At 45.6% G+C, this 26,169-nt stretch overlaps 1 long non-coding RNA gene and 1 pseudogene across 1 annotated transcript; one reads left to right on the top strand and one right to left on the bottom strand.

The window, feature by feature from the left end:
* Positions 1–1,308: 1,308 nt before the first annotated feature.
* LOC136480406 (uncharacterized) lies at positions 1,309–2,283 on the bottom strand (annotated as a pseudogene).
* A 20,752-nt stretch (positions 2,284–23,035) lies between these two features.
* Positions 23,036–24,276, top strand: LOC136482470 (uncharacterized). Its single transcript, XR_010765081.1, has 3 exons — positions 23,036–23,104; positions 23,365–23,504; positions 24,153–24,276. It is a non-coding gene; the product is annotated as an uncharacterized lncRNA (long non-coding RNA).
* Positions 24,277–26,169: the final 1,893 nt, after the last annotated feature.

The raw sequence follows: 26,169 nt of genomic DNA, 5'->3' as shown, positions 1-26,169 counted from the left end.
TCAAAGCTCCTCCTTGATGTCCGTTACCGCTCGGCAGAGAACATGCTCGCCGAGCTGAACACGGTCCGCAAGTTCAACTAGTACGGATTTTCTACAATTTTCTAACTATTTTCTAAGTTTTTCATTTCATGGAAAAATTAATTCTAAGATCACGTAAGCCGCCGGGGACGAGGATGGCGCGTGCTCCAGCGAGGACGAGCGAGGCGTGATTTTGATGAACTAATTTAACTTTTGTTTATCCAAACATATATACAAATCATCGTGTGATTTTGAGCTAAAAATGACATAAAATCATAATAAAGTCCAACATATAAAGTTACACATGCATCTACATCGCAAAATGAGATAAGCTACTGATAAAACATAAGAGGATTAAGTTTGTTACCTCCAAAATCAAAGAGCAACACCAATGGAGGGGGAAAGAGCAAGAACAACAGCAAGCTGAAGAACAGAGGCAGTGAGTTTGAATGGAATGGCTCGGGCTCGGGGAGGAAGAAATGAGCTGGTCTATAGGCCGAGATAATTAGTCCCGGTTAGGGGGCCAAACCGGGACTAAAGATTAATCTTTATTCCCGGGACATCACCGAAATCGGGACTAAACGCTTTAGTTCCGGCTGGTATTAGCAACCGGGACTAAAGGTGTTGGTAATACCAGCCGTGACTAAAGATCCCTGCCCCGCGGACGACCGTTGGGCAGGAACCTTTAGTCCCGGGGGCAAAAAATGCCGAGGCTAATGTTAAATTGGGGCATCGTTCTAAAGTCTGTTCTCTAGTAGTGGTTGTTACTGCGAGTGAAAGGTCTCTTCAGAAGCCTGTCTACCATTGCACCTTCTCAATTTAGCTTCTGCCTGGACACATGCTCTCTTCTGTCGTGCACCATTGGATGTGCACTGAGCTGCGCTTGCACGTCAGGAGAGAGACAATCTCCTGCTATGCACCCATCTCAATGCATATCCAGCTGTGCACGGTAGGAGAGCGAGCACGCTTGAAGCAACAACATTCTGAAAGCTGAAATTGTAAAGAGTAAAATTAACTATCTTCTCTAGTTGAACCTAGGAATTAATTTTTGTAGGAATTTTGGTGAGAGGAATCAAACAAAAATCTTGCAAATTCCCTGGGATTGTGTGCATATATAGCTATACCCTGATGGGGGTCCAATCAGTTCATAGTCTAAACCCTCACGGACTGCTCGAAGAACGCCCTGACCACTAGCGTCTCGGGGTGGCCGTCGGCAACAAGCAGTGGCCCTCAGCATCACGAGGAGCTCGGGCGAGCTTCTTGTATACCTTCGGGTCGATCTCCATGTACTTACTTGGTGTCATTAATCCGGCGAGGCACGCCGATGCACGAATCCTCGGCCTCGACGACGACGTCGGTAGCCTCCCGGAGCAGCTCGAGCGCGGCGCCATAGCCATACAAAGAGTACCCAATCACGGAGCGTGTGGCGAGCGGTAGCGCGGAGCTCGTGATGAACCGCGCGAGTTCTGGCGGCGGCAGCTCGACCGACAAGTTGGGCGCCTCGAACCAGCTGAACAGTTCGGGCGTGCCCACGTGTGGTCGTCGGAGTGTTGCGGCGCGCCCCCACCCTGCTCGACGATGGTCTCCACGACGGCACAGCCGACTCGGCCTGAGCCCATTTTGCGGCCGAAGGCCCGGAACACGCCGTGCACGGAAACACACCCAGCCGGTCCGCGTGCTCTGCCGGGCGATCCCAAGGCGCAGCAGCGTTGTAAGTGCATTTTGCTCGACGCGGCCGGTGTCCACTGGCGCGCGCAGCGAGGTGCCTCCCAGTGCAGCAGCGTGAAGCACGCGTATAGGAGCTGGACGAGGCCCGGGTTGTGACGCACCGCGGCGTCGTCCTTGGGTGACCACGTCGGCGCCCGGTGCGGCGCGTCGCTCATCGTTTGCGTTTCTCGTAGCTCGGCCGGAACGACGGCGATCTCGGACAGTATTCAGCCGACCGCAGACCTTCTCTTGGATGTCCCTAAGGACAGCCATGTCCTCGTCTCTAAACCTTCGTGCGCCCATCATGAGATGCATGGAGGTGGGCGCGTCGAGGTTGCAGGCTGGGGAGCCGCCGAGGGGCAGGAGCTCCTTAATGGCGCGGCCATCCCACCAGTCCCTCTCGCTCTCGAGGTTGTCGACGACGACAAGGTAGGGTATGTCGCGGGTGAGCTCCTTCTTGATCTTTGCAATTGCTGCTCCCTCGACCTCGGTCTCGTGGAGGCTTCTGGCCCGCTCTGTCATCGTCGTCTGTAAGACATTGTCGCCGACGACGCCCATGTGGTCTGTAAGACATCGTCGCCTCTAATGAACTATAAGCTGGACTATCGACCATACTGTTTGGATCAGTTAGAGCTTTTTTTAGCAGCTAATAACTTATCCTAATCTATCTAAAAAGGGCCTACGTCAAGAAGGCTAATGCATTCAAGACTTTATTGTGCAAGCATCCAATGGGCAGATTAGTATATCACTCTAATACGAAGTTAGTTTTTTTTATGAGAAACGTCAGGGGGGGGACCCTAGTTCTATATGTATGCAATTTTGTTTACTAAAATGACAAGCTACATACGAGTAGAAAAATGATGAAAATATAGCAGAGAAATGAAAAGAAAAAAGAGAAAGCCAAGAATATTGTAGATATTATTCTAGCTAAACGAACTAACTTTATTTTGCTCGATGCATAAGCAAGGCAAAAGTTTTGCTAAAGATTGCATGGATTAAAGATAAATTAATGCAATAATTCTTTCATTTTGTATACTTCATGTCTAGTTAAGTAAAGGGAAATCAACTAGAGACAGTTACAAACACATACCTTAGGGATGTAGATACCAGAAGAGATAATGTGAGATCCAATTCTAACAAACCCATAAATAATACGAAAATCCCTTCTTAAAATTCAAGTGTCGTTATATGTATTTCCATGGTCTTCCTTTGATCACCCACTGTGCCTTCTTGAACTGTGCAAATGTTTACAGATACTTTAAGAGTTGTGGCTCATGGTTGTTAGCCAGAAAATACTAAGCTTAAAATTTTGGTTGCAAGCTTTTTAGGCAAATATACGTACAAATATTGTAGAACTAAGTAAATAGAAGGCATTCTTGAATTGACACAAGTATGGGGTTGTTTTTCTTATTGGCATGGGTTAATTTCTGCCCAAAAATTGGGCATTCATCCATCACAGACATATGCTGCATCAATGATGTGCAGCTCCACTACCAATGGTACTAACCTTTGTGGCTACCATTAGCGCCTGTTGTTGTGAATGAGCAAAAGGGCACACATAATCGACACTTGATGGTGTGGTCGTGGGATAGTGAAGTTGAGACCAATGCATATTAGAGGTTCACCCATTTAAACCAGTGATCCCCACATCATGCAAAAATAACGTGAAAATTTGATTCCACTACCAACAGCTACAAAAATTTGTCTTCGTTCTGTTCAAGTTATTAGACCGAAGATGAAAGGATGAGATTGCATTGAAGAAAAAAGTTGTCTTTGGCAGTTTGGCCACAAAGTTCAATAAAATTGACTTATGTACGCTTGTTGCAATTGTCCATGTTTATGCATGTGAATTTTTTCTTAATTTAGAGTGCATTCATGATGAAAATCCAAAAAGGTACACTGATAAATTAATGTTTTAGTATTCATTTGATTGTCCATTTAGAGTTCACTCATTGACCCTTTTATCCCCACATGGCGCATATAACAAGGACTTATAAGTATATTTTTTTTATGACTTCTGAAGCTTGCCTTCAAGATTTGCACAATCAATGTTAAATGCATATTGGTTCTTATCTTTTATACACTTTATTAATAGATAAAAAGTATTAAATAGCGAATCCAAGTAGCTAGTTAGAAAGATATACCTCATATATGTGGATATTAGGAATCAACACCATGAGATAAGATTGATTCTAACAACTTCATAAGTCATAAAAAATTCTCCATAAAATTGGAGTCCCACATGATTTGGCCATAGCCTTCCTAAAACAACCGTACACCCCTTGCTGAACAATAAAAGAGTTAGCTACTTTTAGATTCACGAAACTTTGTAAGGATAAAACATAACAAACTTGATTTTTTTTCCTGAATAACATGAAAATTTATCACTCATCTATTGAGGCTAAAATTTGTTAGCAAATTGGCAGAAAGGAGTAATTTGAACAAATTATCAAAAGAACACATGCAAGAAGGATAGGTTCCTTAGAACATAGACAATACCTTAGCATAGATAGTCACATACTTCTTCCATCATATGACCCGATCTTGCTATCCTCTTTTGTATAGGTTGTCTCCAGCACTTGGGATGATATTCAATAGACAAATTCAAACCTATTTAGCCTTCCAAATCATCATGTTACCAGAACATAAGATACATACAATTAGTAATTTTATACCTATTTGGATATATAAATACATATTGAGTATTTCTGTTGCTCAATAAAAAAGTTGTTCACAAATCAATTCAATGTAATAGGGATATATGATCATCTACAATGCACTCCATAGCCTAAATCTTGTCGTTCTACTTTTGATGAGCATACCTTCATATCCTAGCCTTATCCAAAAAGAGACTAGATAAAAAGTACAAATTTGCATGCTTTCCAATATAGGGAGCAGAGGAGAGAGGACTTGATTTGGCTCTCCTGCTTGGGAAAGGTTCACTAGCTACCCCTTCATCTTTGAAGCATGGTTTGCTTCAGTTAGCCTAACAAATCTCAATGTCGTTCACTATGCCAGTAGATTGAATCGGTCCATCAAAGTCAATGCGCAACAATACCTAATTTGGTGATAGTATAGATTAAGGTTAGTCCACATGTCCCTAGCCGAGTCCAAGTTGCCTAAATAATAGCTTCCATCCTTCAAAATAATCTCGCATGCCCAAATCAAGAGTCCCTATTAGAAATTGAGCTTGTTTACCTAACACATCATTATTTGGGAGATGAACTAAAGGGTGGAAATGAAAGCAATACAAAACAAGACAAGAATAGAGTGCACAAAACCAAAGAACAAAGGAAATATTGTATTTCATTGCTAGGAGAACAAAGGAGAATTGGATGAATCAACCATAGATATGTACATGTGCCTGGATCTCACCATCCTACTTTTAATGAACATATAGATCCAAGACAAATCAAAAGGGAACTAGATATAAAATCATAGATCTTTACCAATTGATTTACAATATAAATAAAGAACACAAAGGGGAATGAAAATATAGAATTATGATAGAACAATTTCACTCAATATTGATCCTCACTACAAATCTGTGTTTCTAGTGGATATAGTTTGCATAGATGCTTGATCCTAAAAAAATAAAAACCCAAGACATTGAAACAAAAAGGATTTAGGTGTAACTTCCCTATGCGCAAGTCTTCATGGTGTACAACAGCGTTGCCAACCATTTTGGGGGCCATCGTTGCCTTGCGCGTAATGCGATGCGGCCACACATGCTAGTCACAGATAGCCCACAACCTCGTATCAAAGCATTCAATGTTGTGGCCAAGCCTATGAATTGAGTTGAAGCATTCGCAATTAGAGCCACCACACACACAAATCTAGATGTAGAGCCGCCGGGGGAGGAGGCCGTGCACCACTACCGGATCCGCCCTCTCCCGCCATGGCCTGCCAGATCCGATGGCGGAGGCCACCACTAGGGGAGGAGGTTGCTCCCTCCACTGGATCCGTCCTCTCCCGACATGGCCGCCAGATCTGATGGGGAGGTCACTGCTGGGGGAGAAGGTCACGCGCCGCCACTGGATTCGCCATCGCACTGACAATCCAGCCGCTCCACCACCAGATCCGGCCATGCCACCAACGAATCTACCACTGGGAGCAGCGGGCGGCCACCGCTGGTCGTGCGAGCTCCGCCTGCTGGGCTTTGGGACACGAGATCCATCACCGGCCGAGAGAGAGGGAGGGGAGAGAGAGGAGGGAGGGGAGGGGAGGCGCATCGGCCCACTACATGGGGGAAGAGGGGGGCCATCGCATGGGGTAGGAGCGGTGCAAGCCGGAGGAGAGATGTAAAACCCTCGGTGTTACGCCCTAAACCAACTACTAAATCATGGCACGAGCATCGTGTTTGTGTAATAATACATGTGATAGAAGGTGTTGATAAATTTCTTGTAGCCTAAAATAATAAATAAAAATGTTAAATCAATGTTGATGCAATAGCTCATGTATATCTGAAAGCATCTAGGCCCCTAGATTGGATTTCGGTGATTAATGACAATATAAGATTACTATGACTAACGTGTGTTTTGCAGAGGCAAATAAGTTAGGTCATGGTAATGGAGATCGATTGGGCGATCAAGGTTGTCATGCCCCTACGATGGAAATTGTTTCGGTTTTCAAAGGATGGACGACAAGGTTAAGGATGACTAGTTCTAAGTGTCTATTGGAGTTGGAGTGACACTTAGAGTAGTTTAGGACTTTGTTTTTTCTTTGGCCGTACTATTAAGGGGGGTATGGATGGGTAGCTTGACCTAGGTGAGTCTATTGAGTTAGGTGTGGTGCACACTTGTTAATTCTAGCACTAGGTAGCTCCTACAAAGCCCTTTGATCCGATGGAGCAAACTTCATTCACAATTGATCGAGAGTTGGAAGTGAATGGAGGGTCAAACACTGACCGGACGCTGGCTCCGGTGCCACCAGACGCTGGCCGCAAGGTCCAGTCAGTTCATTTGACTGAGGTGAACCAGTCTGGTGTGACCGGACGCTGGAGTGGTCAAGTGACCGGACGCTGAGAGGCAGCGTTCGGTCAACTCCAGTAAGGTTCCAGAGAAGAGAATCTACGACCGGACGCGTCTGGTCATTACTGACCGGACCCTAGAGGTTTAGCGTCTGGTCGAGTACAGTAAGCATCCAGTGAGGGACAAATGCGACCGGACACGTCTGGTCAGTGGTGATCGGACCCTGCCAGCGTCCGGTCAACACTTAAACACTGGTCAGCGGGTTGAACTGACCGGAGCGTCCGGTCAACACGACTGGAGCGTCTGGTCACCCCGCAGAAGCTCATAACGGTTCGTTTTTCAGGCTGCCTTATAAATAGAAGCTCCACTCGTGTGTGGAGTTACTTTTGCTCATTCCAACAGCTGAGAAACATGTTTGTGAGTGCCAAGAAGAGCAAGGTCCTAGTGAGGTGATTGAGATTCGTGAATCCAAGAGAGTAGCCTTATTAGTGAATCAAGAGTAGCAAAGTGTGCATCCACCGTTCTCATTAGGCTTCGAGTGGTCAAGTGAGAGTTTGTGCTTGTTACTCTTGGTGATCGCCATCACCTAGACGGCTTGGTGGTGATTGGGAGCTTGATGATCACCCGGCGGAGCTTGTGGGTGACCCAACTCAAGTTGTGAGCGGTTTTGGGTGATTCGCCGTGACGGAGTGTCGAAGAATCAACCCGTAGAGAGCACTTGATCCTTGCGCGGATCAAGGGGGAGCTACACCCTTGCGCGGGTGCTCCAACGAGGACTAGTGGGGAGTGGCGACTCTCCGATACCTCGGCAAAACATCGCCGCGTTCCCCTCTCTCTATTTACTTTGAGCATTTACTTTGAGCATTTACTTTGAGCATTTACTTTGAGCAATTCAATACTTGTCTTTACATTCATAGAATTGCCATACTAGAGTAAGTTTGGAACAAATGTTGCAAGTCCATTGTGCGTTAAATTAATAGAAACACTTTTCTAGGCACAAGGGGTTAATTAGGCTAACCGCATGATTTAATTATTGCAAGAAAATTTAGAATTAGCCCAATTCACCCCCCCTCTTGGGCATCTTGATCCTTTCAATTGGTATCAGAGCCTCGTGCTCATGTTTTTAAGCTTAACCGCTTAGAGCAAGATGTCTCACGGGGATGGACCTCCTCCTATCTTTGAGGGAGATGATTTTCCATATTGGAAAATTCGCATGGAGGCATACCTAGAAGCTCTAGACGTAGGAATACTTAGAGCCGCCTCTCATGGGTTCCCAAGACCTAGGAATCCCGCACAACTTCAAGGCGATGAAGTAACTATGAAAAATGGAATGCAAAGGCTTGCAACACCATCTTTAGAGGCCTTTGCAAAGATGTGTTCAACCGTGTAAGGAACCACAAAGACGCCCATGCACTATGGTCGGATATTTGTGCGCTCCATGAGGGAACTAAGAGTGAGCATGAGGAACTGCTATCATCTTGTTATTAAAAAGCTAAATTCATTTGAGATGCTTCCTAAAGAATGTGCTAATGAGATGTATTCATGTTTGAATGTTCTTGTAGAGGAAGTCAATGGGCTTGGACTAACTCAAATGTCACCATCCGATGTTGTGAGAAAAATCTTGAGTGTCCTCCCCATTGACAAATATGGCCATATTGTGACCGTGCTACACCAAGGTGATCTTTCCACCGCTACACCGACACAAATCTTGGGAAAGATCAATGCTCATGAGATGTACATGCACATCACACCTCAAGATGGTTCATCCTCTACAAAGAAGAAAGAAAAAGACTTAGCATTCAAAGCTAGCCAAGAGAAGGGCAAAGCAAGACTTGAGTATGAGAGCTCAAGTGATGAAGAAGATGATGATGAAAGCCTTGCTCTCATGGTAAAGAAGACCGCCAAGATGCTAAAGAAGCTAAACAAGAATGGCATCAAGTTTGATGGCAAGAAGAAGAAGTTCTTCACTAGCTCAAGAAGGAAGCCAATCTCCGAAATGGATTGCTTCAATTGTGGTGAGCTTGGTCATCTAGCACATCAATGCACAAAGCCCGAAGAAAGACAAGTACAAGAGCAAGTACAAGGGCAAGAAAGATGACTCAAGCAATGAAGAAGAAGATGAGAAGAAGAAGAACAAGCCATACAAGAAGAGAGATGGCAAGAAGAGGGAATTCCACAAGAAGAAGAAGAGTGGAAAGGCTTACATTGTCGGTGATTGGCTCACGGACATTGATTCATCTAGTGGATCCATCCGATGATGATAGTGACAATGAGAAGGTGGCCGCCATTGCTATTGATATTTCATCTTCACCGCCACCACCACCATCATCCTCTACACACCTATGCCTTATGGCCAAGGGTGAACGCAAGGTATCTAATGATGATGATAGTAGTGGTGATGAGCATGCTAGTGATGATGATAGTGATAGCGATAGTGATGATGATGACTCACCTTCTTATGATGATCTTGTTAAAATACTAAGAAAATATACTAAGATCATTAGAAAGAGAGGAGCTAAAATTGAAAAACTAGATGCTAAGAATGATTCACTTTTAGCAAAACTGTGATACAATGGAAAAGGCTAATGATTGAGCTTAGAGAAACTAATGATGCTATATCATCCAAACTCAAGGAGCTCAAATCTTCTAAGAAAGAGCTTAAAGATAAACATGATAAACTTGAGTGGGTGCACAATGAGCTCATCACTAGCCACAACAAGCTAAAAGATGAGTATACAACTCTTAAGATCAATCATGATACTCTTGTTATTGCTCAAGAATTTTTACCAAATGAGCCACATGATGCTACTAACCATGTTGTTAAGATTGATATAGCTACATCATGTGATGATTTGATTGATGAGAGCATTGAGCAAGGATCTAGTGGCAAAGGCAAGCAAGTGGTTGAGTGCAATGACTATGATGAATATGTCAAGCTCAAGAACACAAATGAGAAGCTCATGAAAGATCTTGAAGAGATGAAAAGCCACAACACCATTGTGCTAGAAACTCTTGAATCATGACAAAGAGTTGATCCTTGAGAATGAGAAGCTCAAAGAAGAAAACAAGAAGCTCAAGGAAGAGAAGAAAGATGATGCTCTAAAGGAAGAAAATAAGAAGCTCAAGTTGGAGAAAGAGCATCTCAAGATTGGGTTGAGCAAGTTTGCTAGAGGCAAGCACCTCCAAAGTGAGCTACTCATGAACACCATCATGAAGATGGATAGAAGTGGCATTGGATATGTGGCAAGTGTAGAGAAGAAGAAGGCTCAAGTTCAACAACAACAATCAAAGCCAAAGCCAAAGCCAAAGAGATGTTTTGAATGTGGACAAGAAGGCCACTTTGCTCATGAGTGCCAAACTCCACTGCCACAACCCTTGCCCAAGCATGCTAGACCCTTTGCCTTCAATGCTCACTACATGCTTAGAAAGGACTCTAGTGGAAAGATGAAAGTCATGTTCTTAGGACCCCCTAACAAGAATAGGCCTAAGAAGATTTGGGTGGCTAAGTCACTTGTTGAGAAGGTGAAGGGCCCTCAACAAGTTTGGATTCCTAAAGCTTGAATCTCTTGTGTGTAGGTGAACTACAAGACCGGTGGAAGTCATTGGGTTATTGATAGTGGTTGCACTCAACATATGACCGGTGATCCTCGTATGTTCACCTCACTAGATGAAGAGGTAGATGGACAAGAGAAAATAACATTTGGAGATAACTCAAAGGGCAAGGTTAAAGGATTGGGCAAAGTGGCAATATCAAATGATCATTCCATCTCAAATGTGCTCTATGTTGCTTCATTGAGCTTCAACTTGCTATCCGTTGGACAATTGTGTGATCTTGACTTCCAATGCTTGTTCACCGAGAAGGAGGTTGTTGTATCCAAGGTTGATGATAATCAAGTGATATTCAATGGATTTAGATACAACAACTTATATCTAGTGGACTTCACCTCCGAAGATGCAAATTTGAAGACTTGCCTATTCACCAAAACAACACTTAGGTGGCTATGGCATAGAAGACTTGCTCATGTTGGTATGAGTTCACTCAAGAAGCTTATGAAGAATGATTTAGGTGAGAGGGTTGAAGGATGTGAAGTTTGAAAAGGACAAGCTTTGTAGTGCATGTCAAGCCGGCAAGCAAGTTGCAAATACCCATCCAACAAAAGCTTTCATGTCAACCACAAGAGTGCTAGAACTCCTACACATGGATTTATTTGGACCTACAACATACAAGAGTTTGGGAGGGAATCTCTATTGTCTTGTGATAGTTGATGACTATTCAAGGTATACATGGGTATTCTTCCTTCATGACAAATCCGAAGTTGCATCGTGCTTCAAGAAGTTTGCCAAGAGAGCTCAAAATGAATTTGAAGTGAAGCTCAAGAAGATAAGAAGTGACAATGGAAAAGAATTTGACAACACAAACATTGAAGCTTATTGTGATGAAGTTGGGATCAAGCATGAAGTCTCCGCAACTTATACTCCTCAATAAAATGGTGTAGTTGAGAGGAAGAACCGGACTTTGATCACTCTTGCAAGGACAATGCTAGATGAGTACAACACCCCCGAAGCTCTATGGGTGGAAGCAATCAACACCGCATGCTATGCATCAAACCGCCTATTCCTTCAAAAGTTCCTTGGCAAGACACCTTATGAGTTGCTCAATGGGAAGAAGCCGAACGTCTCCTTCTTTAGGGTGTTTGGTTGCAAATGCTACATCTACAAGAAGCGGCAACACCTAGGGAAGTTTCAAAGACGTTGTGATATTGGTTTTCTTGTTGGTTACTCATCAAAGTCCAAAGCATATAGAGTATTTAATCATGCCACCGGCTTGGTTGAAGAAACATATGATGTGGAATTTGATGAATCTAACAGCTCCCAAGGAGCACATGAGAATCTTGATGATGTAGGTGATGAACCATTGAGGGAGGCTATGAAGAATATTCTGGTGGGAGACATCAAGCCAAAGATGATGAAGATGATGTACAAGTCATTGATCAACCTTCTTCATCAAGTGTGCCACAAGATGGTGAAAAAGATGGGAGAGTAGAAAATAAAGATACTCATATCTCCCATGAGCAAATGGTGGTACAAGCACAAGATGTTGATGCTCCACAACCTCCTCCTCAAGTGGTCAATAGAAGAAATACACCTCTCCTACAAGATCATCCACAAGATCTCATCATAGGGAGTCCATCAAAGGGTGTAATGACTCGATCTCAAAAACTTACTTCATTTATTGCTCATCACTCTTTTGTCTCTTGCTATGAGCCTACCAAGGTAGAAGAAGCTCTAAAGATCCGGATTGGATCAATGCCATGCATGAAGAGTTGAACAACTTCACTCGCAATGAAGTTTGGACTCTTGAAGAGCGACCAAAAGGAGCAAGAGTCATTGGAACAAAGTGGGTGTTCCGCAACAAGCAAGATGATCAAGGTGTTGTTGTGAGGAACAAGGCAAGACTAGTTGCAAAGGGGTTCTCTCAAGTTGAAGGTTTGGATTTTGGAGAGACCTTTGCACCGGTTGCAAGATTAGAAGCCATCCGTATCCTACTTGCATATGCATCACATCATGAATGAAACTATATCAAATGGATGTGAAAAGTGCATTTTTAAATGGCTTTATTAATGAACTAGTCTATGTTGATCAACCTCCCTGGGTTTGAAGACCCTAGATATCCTAATCATGTTTATAGGTTGTCCAAGGCGCTATATGGGCTTAAGCAAGCCCCAAGAGCTTGGTATGAGTGCCTTCGGGACTTCCTCATTGAGAAGGGCTTTCACCATTGGGAAGGTCGACACCACACTATTCACCAAGAAGCTTGATGGGCATATCTTCATTTGTCAAGTGTATGTTGATGATATCATCTTTGGATCATCAAATGAAGACTCATGCAAAGAATTTGGTGAATTGATGTCGAAGGAGTTCGAGATGTCAATGATTGGAGAGCTTACATTCTTTCTTGGTTTTCAAGTCAAGCAAATGAAAGAAGGCATCTTCATCTCTCAAGAGAAATACACAAAAGATCTTCTCAAGAGATTCAAGATGGATGAATGTAAGCCAATCAAGACACCAATGCCTACCAATGGACATCTCGACCTAGATGAGGGAGGATAACCCGGTTGATCAAACTCTCTACCGTTCTATGATTGGTAGCTTGTTATATTTAACCGCATCTAGGCCCGACATCATGTTTAGTGTGTGTATGTGTGCTAGATTTCAAGCTAATCCTAAGGAAACACATTTAATTGCCGTAAAAAGAATCCTTAGGTATCTTAAGCACACACCAAGCATTGGCCTTTGGTATCCCAAAGGAGCTATATTTGAATTGGTTGGCTATTCCGACTCGGATTATGCCGGTTGCAAAGTTGATAGAAAAAGCACATCCGGAGGGTGCCATTTGCTTGGTAGATCACTTGTGTCTTGGTCCTCCAAGAAACAAAATAGTGTGGCTTTGTCCACCGCCGAAGCGGAATACATTGCCGTGGGTGCTTGTTGTGCACAAATATTATACATGAAACAAACTTTGCTAGACTATGGTGTAGTTCTAGAAAAAGTACCTCTTTTGTGCGACAATGAAAGTGCGGTAAAACTTACAAACAACCCGGTTCAACACTCTCGCACCAAGCACATAGATATCCGCCATCACTTTCTAAGAGATCAGTGTTGCTAAAAATGATATATCACTAGAAGGTGTAAGAACCGAAGATCAATTAGCGGATATCTTCACTAAACCACTAGATGAGGACTACTTTTTGTAGATTGCGGAATGAGTTCAATGTACTTGATTTTAGTAACTTCACTAAAAGATGAGCTTGTGTTGTCCCTTGCATTCATTGTAATATACAACATGTTTATTTTTGGCAATGCATATAGGGCTTGTCTAACATGGTTAAGATAACCGCCGGAAAGCGTGTGAAGAAGCTTAACCTTGGATCAAACTTGACAAGCAACTAGATTTACTTACAAGTATTGCATATGCATGAATGTTGTTTTGTCATTTTGTTCCATTTGCCCTCTTATTGCCTATTTTCTTAAAAAGAATTATAGCCTAAGGCAAAATATTTTGAAAAATATGAGGGTTTGAGAGAGGTCACTCACATCAGTCCCAATTGGTGTTTATTTGGATCTTATTCATGATTGGGACTTGATTGGGAATAGGCAGCGTGAAGGAACATTGAAGATTTGCTAGAAAAGAGTGACCGGACGCTGCACCGGACCCTGTTGTCCAGCGTCCGGTCAGTTCACAGGAGGTGAACTGCTGCTGAAGGAGTGACCGGACTTTGTGTTTCCACGTCCGGTCAGAAGACAACTCAGTGTCCGGTCATTTGAAGAAGAAACAGGCTGAGTTGACCGGACCCTGCCTGCATCCGGTCATGGACCACCGGACTTGTCCGGTCGTGATTCCAGAGGAATTGGACCTCTCTGGAATCGACCGGACGCTGGGTGGTAGCGTCCGGTCGCTACCACCGGAGCATCCAGTCAGTGGATCTCGTGCGGCATCAGGACTCTTTTCGGTTTCCTTTCTTGTCGCGTTGGGGGACCTATTTAATCTAATCGGCCATACCTGCTAACCTATTCCACCGCCTAGCCCTAATCGCCGACGAAGCTTCACGGCCCGCCACGTCCACGAGCTTCCCGTGCGCCTCCCGTGCGCCCGACGCCGCCAGCCAGCGATCCAGCTCCACCGCGCTGATCTACCACGCCAGCAGTGCTCGAGCTAGCCTTCAAGCGCCACCGCAACCACAGTTCCCGTGCCCTACCTGGCCTCCGCCGCCATGGTTGCACCATCCAAGCCCGTACCTGCCGTGCCCTAGCCCTGCCTCCTTGTTGGTAAGGCCATAGCATCCTCTTTGCTTGATCTTGAACCTTTCAATTTTCAATGCATTGACCTAAATCATCCAAGGCCATCGGTTCATCGAAGTGCTTCGCAAACCCTAACCCTAGCTGGTTCCGAGGTTCCCCACGTGACGTCTCTTCTTTTCTCGGATCACCGGTTCATCAGGTAGAAAGCCCATCACTTCAATTTTGTACCTACATTGCTTGCTTCCTAGGGTTTTCGTATCTTTTAGATATATCGTATTTACTTGTATATCCATCTATTCCATCGTGCAGCGAGTCGGTGCCGTTGTGGTTCCTGTGGCAGTTGTCAGACAACTTGGGGCCAAGCTCGTGACTACGGATCGAGGCCAAGCCTCGGGAGTGTTAGTTTGACAGTTGATCTTAGTCAGTGGCAGTTCATCTTCTTGTCAGATCAGATGGCTTGCACCAAGAACATTGGTGGTGGTCCAGGAGATGACGATCGGAGGCCCCCGCCTCGCTAGCCTATAGGACCAAAAGGCAAGGCGACGAAGCAGGTTACATCTAAGAAGCGCAAGTACCCCCAACGCAGAGACAGCAAGAGCAGCAGCAATCGCTGAGGCCGCAGAGCGTGCCAAGAGAGGCGGTGCTCGTAGTGGTGTTGTCATTGTAGATCAGCAGCTTACACTAGCACAGAGGGTAGCAGTTGAGGAGGCTGAGCGTCGTCATGGTGGTCCACCTGGGACTGTCATGATGGCAGGACGTCATCTGGCTATTGAGGAGCCATAGCCTCAGGGGGAGTCCCAGCAGGAGCCACAGCAGCAGCCCCCACCAGCAGAGCTTCAGCCAGCTCAAGAGACTCAGGAGGGCCAGTAGGCCAAGGAGGCCAAGGAGACCGAGCAGGCACCCCAGCTACACCGCTCTGGTCGTACCCGTGTTCCAGTCTCACCGAGGCCGCCGACACAGCGGAGGGGATCGCGTCCACCACCTAGACCACAGGGTCTGCCTCTAGTGGTACATCTTGACTTGAGGGCCGCCACGGCCAGGCAGGTTCGGCAGCTGAAATTTGTAGAGTTTGAGGTGTGGTTTTCCTCCGAGGAGGGATGAGAGAGCAGCAGAGGGTTTCTACACGCCACTGCAGGAGGATTTCTACAATGCTTATCTCAATAGTGGGGCAGTGTTTAGATCTCAGAGAGTCTGCAGTATTGAGGCTATTGTAGCAGCAGCCGGAGAGCATATCCGCCCTTACTTATCATATTTGTTGGGGCTGACAGATCTGATTGGCCGAACTGGACTGTATGTACCATCTTGGGTTTGGCAGTTTTATGCTTGCTCTACGTTGACCCACAGCATAACTTCATACACTTTGCATTCAACGGCAGAGACTATAGGGTGATGAGTTTCAGGGCCAGGGAGATACTAAGGCTACAGGAGCAGCCTGTCAAGTTACATGAGGTATGTTATGGACAGTAGGAGCCTCCCAGGCGTCCTCATGGAGGTTTAGTGCCCCCTACTGATCTTGTGCGACATTGCTTCAAGGAGCCATTTGGTGAGGGGTCGAGGAGGAACCCCAGTGACCTTACTCCTATAGCTCATGTGCTAGAGGCTATCATTAGGAGGACACTACTTCCTAGGTTGGGAATACAGAGAGGGTCTGACTCGCCTACAGCTTTGGCTCCTCAATGCCCTAATGCAGTAGACCGTGTTCGACATTTGGGACCTCCTTCTATCAAAGATGGACGATACTATAGCTGAGGGTTTCAAGGTCATAGGCTACTTCCTTATGCACACTGGATCACATTTCTTATGCTCAAGGCTATGCAAGTTAGGACCCCAGAGATGGTTGCTGAGTACCGAGGTGCCACCACAGAGTTTCCTGCTTATAACATGGCATAGAGGATCAGGCATAGCACACCACAAGCACCCACTCAGCCTCACCATCACCCAGATATACCAGAGTCAGCAGCTCAGCAGGACGAGATTATCAGAGGCATAGCCGCTACTAAGGAGGAGCAGCTTGAGGCTCAGCAGGAGGTGACCGAGTCTAGTGAGAGTTCGGATGACGACTACCGACCTATTCCTTAGATGCCTCCACGCAGACACGATGCAGAGGCCGGCAGTTCCAGCTCAGCTCCACCTGCACCACAGACGGATCCCGCTTTGATTGCTATTCTTGAGCGGATGCAGCAGGATCAGGCACGATAGGCTCAGGAGACAGCTACAAACTTTGCACAGTTTTAGGCTCGATAGGATGAGTTCCCAAGCCAGCAGTAGCTCCTCCAGCAGCAGCAGCAGCAGATGCATCAGCAGCAGTTACTTATGCAGCAGCAGCTCCATGGGATTCATGCAGCATGTAGTGACAGCTCTTGGGGCCCCACAGCCACAGTTTTTTGCCCCCAGCTTTGCTCAGGCCTTGCCCACCACTACGACTACTACCAGCAATACAGCCCAGTGGGCCTCAGAGTCAGGGATAGGCCTCCAGCTTATTTTGCTTCACCTCTAGTACAGGTTGTCCCAGCTGGTTAGCCTCACCAGTGGTTAGCCTCGCCAGTTCACATCCCACTCTCAGACGGGTTTCCACACCGGCCCAGTCAGCCTCGGCTATTTGTGCCTCGACACGTTAGTCTCCAGGAATCTTGAGCCATCTTTCAGCGAGTTGACCGGGATGCCCACACTGCCACATATGCATGCCGCGGTCCTTTCTTACTATAGCTCCCGTCGCATTTGTGCCGACACAGAGGCTTCCTAGCTCAGTCGCATCATCAGATCCTATAGATGTACCAGTAGTGTCACAGGCAGCACCTGCCCCAGCTCAGACCCAGACCGCTTCAGAGACACTTCCAGCCATAGAGGGTCAGTCTGTACAGAGCTCAGGGTCAGATGATGATGGAGCCCAGTTCTAGCTTGCCCCTCGTACCTCAGCGCCCGGCTCGTCCACTGCAGCCCCGCCGACCGACCCTTAGGTTTTAGTGTTTGACGCCAAAGGGGGAGAGGGTTCGAGTATGTAGACTCAGGGGGAGCGACATTTAGGGGGAGCTAGTTATCTATTATTAGCTTATTATATACATTTGGAGTCTTATTTGTGTGATACACTATTACTATCATGCATTTGTGTGTTTACTTTCATGCATACTATTATATCTATGTGATAGTGACATCTACGTGATTGTGATTAATGACATGTGTGCTCTCTACTTTGGATTCCTTTATATGTCATATCACTTGTGTTACGCTCATTTGCCTTGCTTCCACGTTTATACTCCGATGCAAATGAGCTTTATTACTTGTACTCATGCTTATTTCATATCTTTTGAGTACATTGTGTTGGCTTGGGTCATATAAGCTTGCCTAACCCTTTTGTTCTTATTGACAAAAGCTTATATGAACCAAGCATATCAAAAACCTCACTCTTTTACATACTCGAGGTGGTATTGTCATCGATCACCAAAAAGGGGGAGATTGAAAGCATCTAGGCCCCTAGATTGGATTTCGGTGATTAATGACAATATAAGATTACTATGACTAACGTGTGTTTTGCAGAGGCAAATAAGTTAGGTCATGGTAATGGAGATCGATTGGGCGATCAAGGTTGTCATGCCCCTACGATGGAAATCGATTTGGTTTTCAAAGGATGGACGACAAGGTTAAGGATGACTAGTTCTAAGTGTCTATTGGAGTTGGAGTGACACTTAGAGTAGTTTAGAGCTTTGTTTTTTTCCTTTGGCTGTACTATTAAGGGGGGTATGGATGGGTAGCTTGACCTAGGTGAGTCTATTGAGTTCGGTGTGGTGCACACTTGTTAATTCTAGCACTAGGTAGCTCCTACAAAGCCCTTTGATCCGATGGAGCAAACTTCATTCATAATTGATCGAGAGTTGGAAGTGAATGGAGGGTCAAACACTGACCGGACGCTGGCTCCGGTGCCACTGGACGCTGGCCGCAGGGTCCGGTCAGTTCATTTGACTGAGGTGAACTAGTCTGGTGTGACCGGACGCTGGAGTGGTCAAGTGACCGAACGCTGAGAGGCAGCATCCGGTCGACTCCAGTAAGGTTCCAGAGAAGAGAATCTACGACCAGACGCGTCCGGTCATTACTGACCAAACCCTAGAGGTTCAGCGTCCGGTCGAGTACAGTAAGCATCCATTCAGGGAGAAATGCGACCGGACACATCCGGTCAGTGGTGATCGGACCCTGCCAGCGTCCGGTCAACACTTAAACACTGGTCCGCGGGTTGAACTGACGGGAGCGTCTGGTCAACATGACCGGAGCATCCGGTCACCCCGCAGAAGCTCATAACGGTTCGTTTTTCAGGCTGCCTTATAAATAGAAGCTCCACTCATGTGTGGAGTTACTTTTGCTCATTCCAACAGCTGAGAAACACATTTGTGAGTGCCAAGAAGACCAAGGTCCTAGTGAGGTGATTGAGATTCGTGAATCCAAGAGAGTAGCCTCATTAGTGAATCAAGAGTAGCAAAGTGTGCATCCACCATTCTCATTAGGCTTTGAGTGGTCAAGTGAGAGTTCGTGCTTGTTACTCTTGGTGATCGCCATCACCTAGACGGCTTGGTGATGATTGGGAGCTTGGTGATCACCCGGCGGAGCTTGTGGGTGACCCAACTCAAGTTGTGAGCGGTTTTGGGTGATTCGCCATGACGGAGTGTCGAAGAATCAACCCGTAGAGAGCACTTGATCCTTGCGTGGATCAAGGGGGAGCTACACCCTTGCGCGGGTGCTCCAACGAGGACTAGTGGGGAGTGGCGACTCTCCGATACCTCGGCAAAACATCGCCGTGTTCCTCTCTCTCTATTTACTTTGAGCATTTACTTTGAGCAATTCAATACTTGTCTTTACATTCATAGAATTGCCATGCTAGAGTAAGTTTGGAACATACGTTGCAAGTCCGTTGTGCGTTAGATTAATAGAAACACTTTTCTAGGCACAAGGGGTTAATTGGGCTTACCGTAGGATTTAATTATTGCAAGAAAAATTAGAATTAGCCCAATTCACCCCCCCCCCTCTTGGGCATCTTGATCCTTTCAATATCAAGTAGGGTTTAAAACCAATTTTTATTAAGCAAAATACTATAGAACATGTGTGTGATACTTAAATAAAGTTGGAAGTGCAAACTTTGTAGATGGCAATGAAATACTTGCTGTTGAAAAATAGTATTGCTTAGTAATATTTTCAATAGCTTAAAAATGCAATTTGAAATAAAGTTCAACTCACAAAAACTTAGAAAAATTTCAAGCTTGTGTACACCTGGACATTGCTAAGTTTAGCAATTTATTTAGAGAGATTGGGTCAGAGGGTGATGCGGTGTTTTAGCTCGGCTGAGCACCTCATGTATCAGTTTGATCGTGGTGAAGTTGGTTTTGGTTTATAGACAATGGTTTAGTGGTAGTCGTTGCTTTAAAATCTGTGCCTCTGGGCTGGGCGCAGTCACCAGGCCACGGGGACGTGTCATCGTGGCGTTGGCCGGCCTGGTCGCCCTGACCCAACCATGATGAGCCATCGTTGCTGTGGCTTGCCCAGCTGAGCGGCGCTGCCCCTACCCCATATGCTACTGCGCCGCCAACCCACCTCACGCCGCGACGCAGCCACTGCTGCTGCTGTCGCATCACGTCATGCTCGCGCCTGTCCACTACATCGCACTACGTCGCCTGCCGCTACACCACGCTGCGTCACTGGCCCACTTTGACGCTGCACGCACGTGGCCGTGTCACCGTCACCTTGCCATTGATGGCACTGCGGCATGCGGGGCATGCTGGTCGTCAGTGTACATGTCTGTCGGCTAGTGCCTGGTTGTAGGCTACGCTGGTCGCGCCAACCGCATCCCACCAAGGCATGTCCTTGCTGAGTCGCTGGCTGCCCCTTCCCCATTGCTCCCTAACTCTCTGTCTATGTTCTCGTCTCCCTACCGCCATCGAATCGCACAGGCACCGTAGCTATGAGGGGTCACCTCTCATCAATCCCTCTTGTTCGTGCCTTTGCCCTCACGTCCCCTCTCCTATCGTCCCCACCCCGCCTTGATTACGGCTAGGCCGAGCTCCAATTTTGGAGCTTTGCTCCTGCCATCGTGCCATTAAGGCCTAGCCCGCCTCACCGTGGCTAGCTCCAACCTCGCCATCTCTCATCGAATTGACCGCACCACTCGCCCCGCCTAGAACGCCTCTTTGTTGTGCACACCCAAGTTGAAGCCCTATAGCTGCCTTCATGCCACTGACATGGCCGTGTCGCTGCGGTTCATCGTTGAGCCTGCCGTGCTCACGCGGACAGACTTGCTCGAGGCATCTTCGGCCAGGCCACTGCCACGGGTAGGATAGAGGTGCATCACTGATGCTTACCCATCACTTCTATTATCTATTGCACGCTATAGCTCACCGAAAGGTGATTGCCACCGCTGCAGGTCGCCCGCCACCAAGGAGAGCCCGCTGTGCTTCACCTCCATTCGTACAACCATCGCCCATCATCGTGCGTCGACCCATAGGTGAGCATCGGTCCCATCACTACACCACAACACCATATCACCGTCAGACATCTGACGCTAAAACTTTTTTTTATCGATGGATGATCTAAAGCTAAAGATAACTCATAGACAATCTGATGCTAATTCTCCATTTAGAGATTAACTGTCTATCGCTATAGGTAATCACCTTTAATGTCATACTATCTGTCACTGAAAACAGTTATAGTATCAATCCGTATGTCGCTAAAAAAGGGCCCCACCTTGCTCATGCGCCCACTTACATTGAGCTCGTGTGCCCACTTACAGAAACCCTAGACCCTTCTCTTCCAAATCCCAAATCTAGAGAAAGAGGCGCCACCCCGGTCACGCCCCAGCTCCCACCCATTCCCACCCTCTCCTCCCTCCCACCCCAGCTTGCTCCCTCCCCGGATCCCACCGCGCTCCTCCCTACGCCCCACCGGTGGCCGGCCCCTCCCTCTCCTTCCCCGGCGTCACCCTCTCTTCCCCGGTGGCCAGTCCCTCCCTCTCCTTCCCCGCTGCCCCCTCTCTCTCCCCGGATCCAGCCAGCCCCTCCCTCTCCTTCCCCGCCGCCCCCCTCTCTCTCCCTGGACCGGATCCGGTGCCACCGCCTCCCTCCCCTCCCTCTCCTTCCCCGCCACATCCCTCCCTCCCCTCTCCTTCCCCGGCGTCACCCTCTCTTCCCCGGTAGCCAGCCCCTCCCTCTCCTTCCCCGCTGCCCCCTCTCTCTCCCCAGATCCGGCCGGCCCCTCCCTCTCCTTCCTCGCTGTCCCCTCTCTCTCCCCAGACCAGATCCAACGCTGTTGCCCTCCCTCCCTCCCTCTCCTTCCCCGCTGCCTCCCTCCCTCTCGGATTTCCCCGGATCTGGCCACCCCGCCGCCCCTCCCCTCCAGATCTGGCCCCGCTGCCTCCCACCATGCCCACCCACCACGCCCACCACGCCCACCCACCACGCCCCATCGCGCTCCTCCCCGTGCCCCACCACGCTCCTCCCTGTGCCCCACCGTGCCCACCGCGCCATGGACGGTGGCGGGAGGCACTCGGCGTGGTGGCCCGGCACAGCGACCCCAGGCGCGATAGCGATGGCACAGACGGGGATCCTTGGGACTAGAATCTCCTACATATCGTGGACATTCTTAAATTGAGTTCATATATAATTAAACTATATTTTTTTCATTTTAGTAGTTTCAACATTGAGGAAATAACTAGATAACTCGAAGTATCAGATTGCACACCCAGTGTCTATGTGGGACTGATATACTAACCATTGTGGTCACTCAGTACAAGAAATGCCAAACCATTCGTCTTCCAATTTAACAAATGTATTTACAGCAAACTAACTGATGAAAGTCTATGCTCATAGTTTTTCTAGACCAGATTTCTATCAACCAGCAACCCCCTAGTGTATACCATTCTTCAGCACTAATCTCAAGTGTTGTTAAATATGTGGACCATGGGCTGCGTGTGCTTTTCCTTTATGTTACCCTAGTACTACAGCCATCAATTTTACATAGATGAAATTTGAAAGTTCATGTCGATCGGTCACTTTGTGTTAGTGTTACTCATGCAGCTACTTTGCTATGTAGTTTAGTATCCAATTTTTTATGCCCCGTACTAAAGGTCACAGCTTTTCATCTTCTGTTAGCCGTTTAGTCCATGTAGTGTTAGTCAGGCAGTTGCTTTGCTACTATCAAGGACAAAAATGACCTCTCTGAATAGTGAATACATTGTGTTCATAACCTGACCATGCTAATCTCATTCTCATATACTAACATTATTTGGTTCATGGTTGTTGACCTGTGGTGCTAGGCTCAAATTACTAAACTTTAGCTTTTGTTGTTTCTCTGTTCTTGACTTATATTTGGATGAAGCCATTTCTCTTTAGTACTATCATCTTGAGGAACTAATTGGAATGGTTGTCCTCCCACAGTACGTGATGGTTGTTCTCAAGGGTTCGATGCCTATGGCATTTGGAGGTACCCAAGAGCCCGCAGCTTACGGTGAGCTGGTTTCCATTGGAGGCCTGAACCCTAATGTGAATAAGAAACTGAGTGCTGGCATTGCTTCTATCCTAGAGTCAAAGCTGTCCGTACCCTAGTCGCGCTTCTACCTCAAGTTCTATGACTCAAAGGTAAGCAACCACTATTCCTTATTGATTGCTCATTCATGGGTCTTCATAACCATCATCATGTTCTCATTGGAATTTTGCTGTTTGTTAGGCCCATCTGGCACAAGAACATGCTCAATGTTTGCATGCTTTGCATCAAGAATAGATCATGTAAATAACCATATCTGACTGGTTCATTGTGTTTATATTATTAAACACACACTGACTACTAGATAACATTTGGTTGGGTTCCTGGTTGACACTTGGGTTGGATTGGATTGCAGCTCATGTTGTCAGGAATAATAGAATGATGGACATCTGTTTTTGGCCACACCAGCAATCTCAAACCATTTGTAGAATTGCAAAGAGTGCTGATTGACAGTTTGTAGGGAAACAAGCAGGTCGACATCAACATTCAGTAAAGGTGTAGCTCTCAACTTGTAATTAAATTCTAAGCCAATGCATATACAGGTTCCACATTACTGAATTCTGAGCAAATGCATATACATGTCCCACATTACTGAATTCATATGAATACTCCCTGCTACTATGATCTGTACTAGTTAGATTTCATGAGCTCTGTTTCTTCTGCTCTTGTGTAAACTATAGACCTATAGACCAACTGCACATGGGACCTTTACATTTTATTAATACATGAGCAATGGACTGTAGATTAGTATAACTTTATTACCAAATACCAATACTGCCCCTTCCTTTTTTGTGCTTATTCACTACTAATTGCATTTGACTCTTTCTTATGTAGTGCCATTTAATTTGCTTGCAAGCAAATATCAAGTACAGATTTATCATTTTCTTCCCTTAGTTTCAGTAGCAGCATATTATCTTAAATTTCTGTACTTGAAATCCGCTGGTGGCTAGAATTTGGAAAGACAATGACCTGTATGCTTTCAAGATAAAGTTTCGAGTTTACACACCACCAGCTGCACTCTCAACTCTGAACTGTATTCTTTGAAAACAAAGCCACATGAACTGTTAGAATGATTAAATTAGAATGCTACCTACACATCAGGGATTGGTTCTTCATTCTCACATCTTGTATAAATTTTATCAGGTTGCTTGTTTACAACAATCTCTAGAGTTTGAGCATCACCTGGACGATGTGAAAGATCAGTTCTGGATGGTTGACACTTGATAGCGAAGTGGGGTCCATGTCTTGCAACCTACAAGGTCGATGCAGAGGTAATCTGCAATTTTCTTAAGAGACCCAGAACCTACTATATCCATAGATGTGTCTTTTCTTGTTCGCGACCTACTATATCTAGTCAACTACAAATGATCCCATAAGAGGAATGCCATCTTGTTAGCTTTGTTGCTCGTCAAGGTTGGTTGTCAGAAGCTAGTCTGGTCACCTTATGTAGTTTGGCTGTGGCACGACATAACAAGAAGTCTGATACTCTGTGAGTTACTTCTAAGATCTGTTACATCCCAACAACCTGTATCATATGCATTCTGTACCGTCTTCAGAGACCCACTTGTACTTGGTGCCATCGAGCTAGTAGTTTCTTTCTTATGTTCTTTGTTAGTATATGGCCATGATAAGTTGCAATTCGGTACATTTGGATTCCGCGAATCCAAAATTCGGATCCATGTTGCTTCTCTCTTCAACAGATCGTTCTTATGTATAGAAGCAGTGGAAGATGATGCCCTACCGATCAGAAGGCAAAACATCTTATCTAACTCAAAGCAACCTGGCATTAGTTGAGCAAATATACTATGCTTTTCATCTAGTCAACTACTTAGACGAAATCAATAATATTTATATCCTGTAGTGAAAGAGTATAGACTTGTTGATTGTGCAGGTTTATAATTTTTACAGGCATGTAACTTTGCTTCTTTTGAAAGCAGTGTTTATATGCATCTAAAATGGAGTGATTCCTACTTTTGTGATAATACATCATACTGAAGCATAGTAACTTTATCTGATCATGGATCTATGTTTCAGGTTCAAGAATGAATCTATTTGTATGAGAAATGTGCACAATGATGTTACTTTTGTATTAATTTGCAACCAAATGGCCTTTTATTTTTTTTTAAATGCATTTAAATGATCTCGTCAAACCATCAGTCGCTAAAAACATTTGTAACTTCAAATTGTTTGTCGCTATAGAGTACTGGCAGGCTATCTGATGCTAAAGAGTAGCAGCAGACTATCTGTCGCTAAAAAAATCAGGGCAACAGACTGTCTGACGCTAAAAGTACTTCAAATTTTTAGCGACAGGACTTACAGCGTCTGCAAAAGTCTGTCGCTATAACTTTTTAGCGTCAGATTGTCTGTTGCTGTAGCCGCTTTTAGCGTCACACCGTCCATCGCTAATCTTGGTGTTGTGGTATAATGCATAGCTAGGTCTACAAGGGTCCCGGTTGGCCGGCATAACAGGGCCGTATCAGTCCATGCCATGTCGGCGAGCTTAGGGTCGCGGGGACCTCCCTGATGCGAAGATAGCTTCTCTCGGGGTCTTTCGTGCATAAGTTCAGACTGAGTAAATATGACAAATAGTTGCTACGAGAATAGTAGGAAGCTCGAGGGGTGTTTTCGCTAAAACACCAGCGCACGCGCGGGCTCCCCGCCGTCGGCCACCTCCGCGCGTGGGCCGCGCCCCATGTGGGCCGTGTTGGGCCAGTTTAGTTTGTCTTTTTAGTAAACAATTAGAAATGGTTTTATATTTTTATTTAAGAAGCAATTTTGTGTAGTTAATCTAAAATCATGTTGGTGTCTAAAAATTATGAAACAAATTTTGTTAGGTTTCTAAAATTGTTATCTATCTACTAGTATATTTTGTTCACATAGTTTTGTAATATTTCCAGGAGTTATATAATTAATTTGAGATGCTTAATATTATAAGATATAAACTTGAAGGAATTTTTATAATAAATTGGTGATAGAGTTGGCTCTGAAAATTTCACAGTAAATTCCTAACATTATTAGGTGCTCACTGTAATTTTTATAGCTCCATAATAACCAATTTGCTAGGGTAGCTAAATGAGCTCTAGTTCGAAAATATATATTTAATCAAGAAAATGCCGAAACACCTTAAGAGTTTAGAACTAAAACACTTGTTGGGAAACAA

The sequence above is a fragment of the Miscanthus floridulus genome, chromosome 9 (assembly GCF_019320115.1).
Source record: "Miscanthus floridulus cultivar M001 chromosome 9, ASM1932011v1, whole genome shotgun sequence".
Lineage (NCBI taxonomy): Eukaryota > Viridiplantae > Streptophyta > Magnoliopsida > Poales > Poaceae > Miscanthus > Miscanthus floridulus.
The sequence above is the reverse complement of the archived record's forward strand: the minus strand, read 5'-3'. Positions and strand labels throughout refer to the sequence as shown.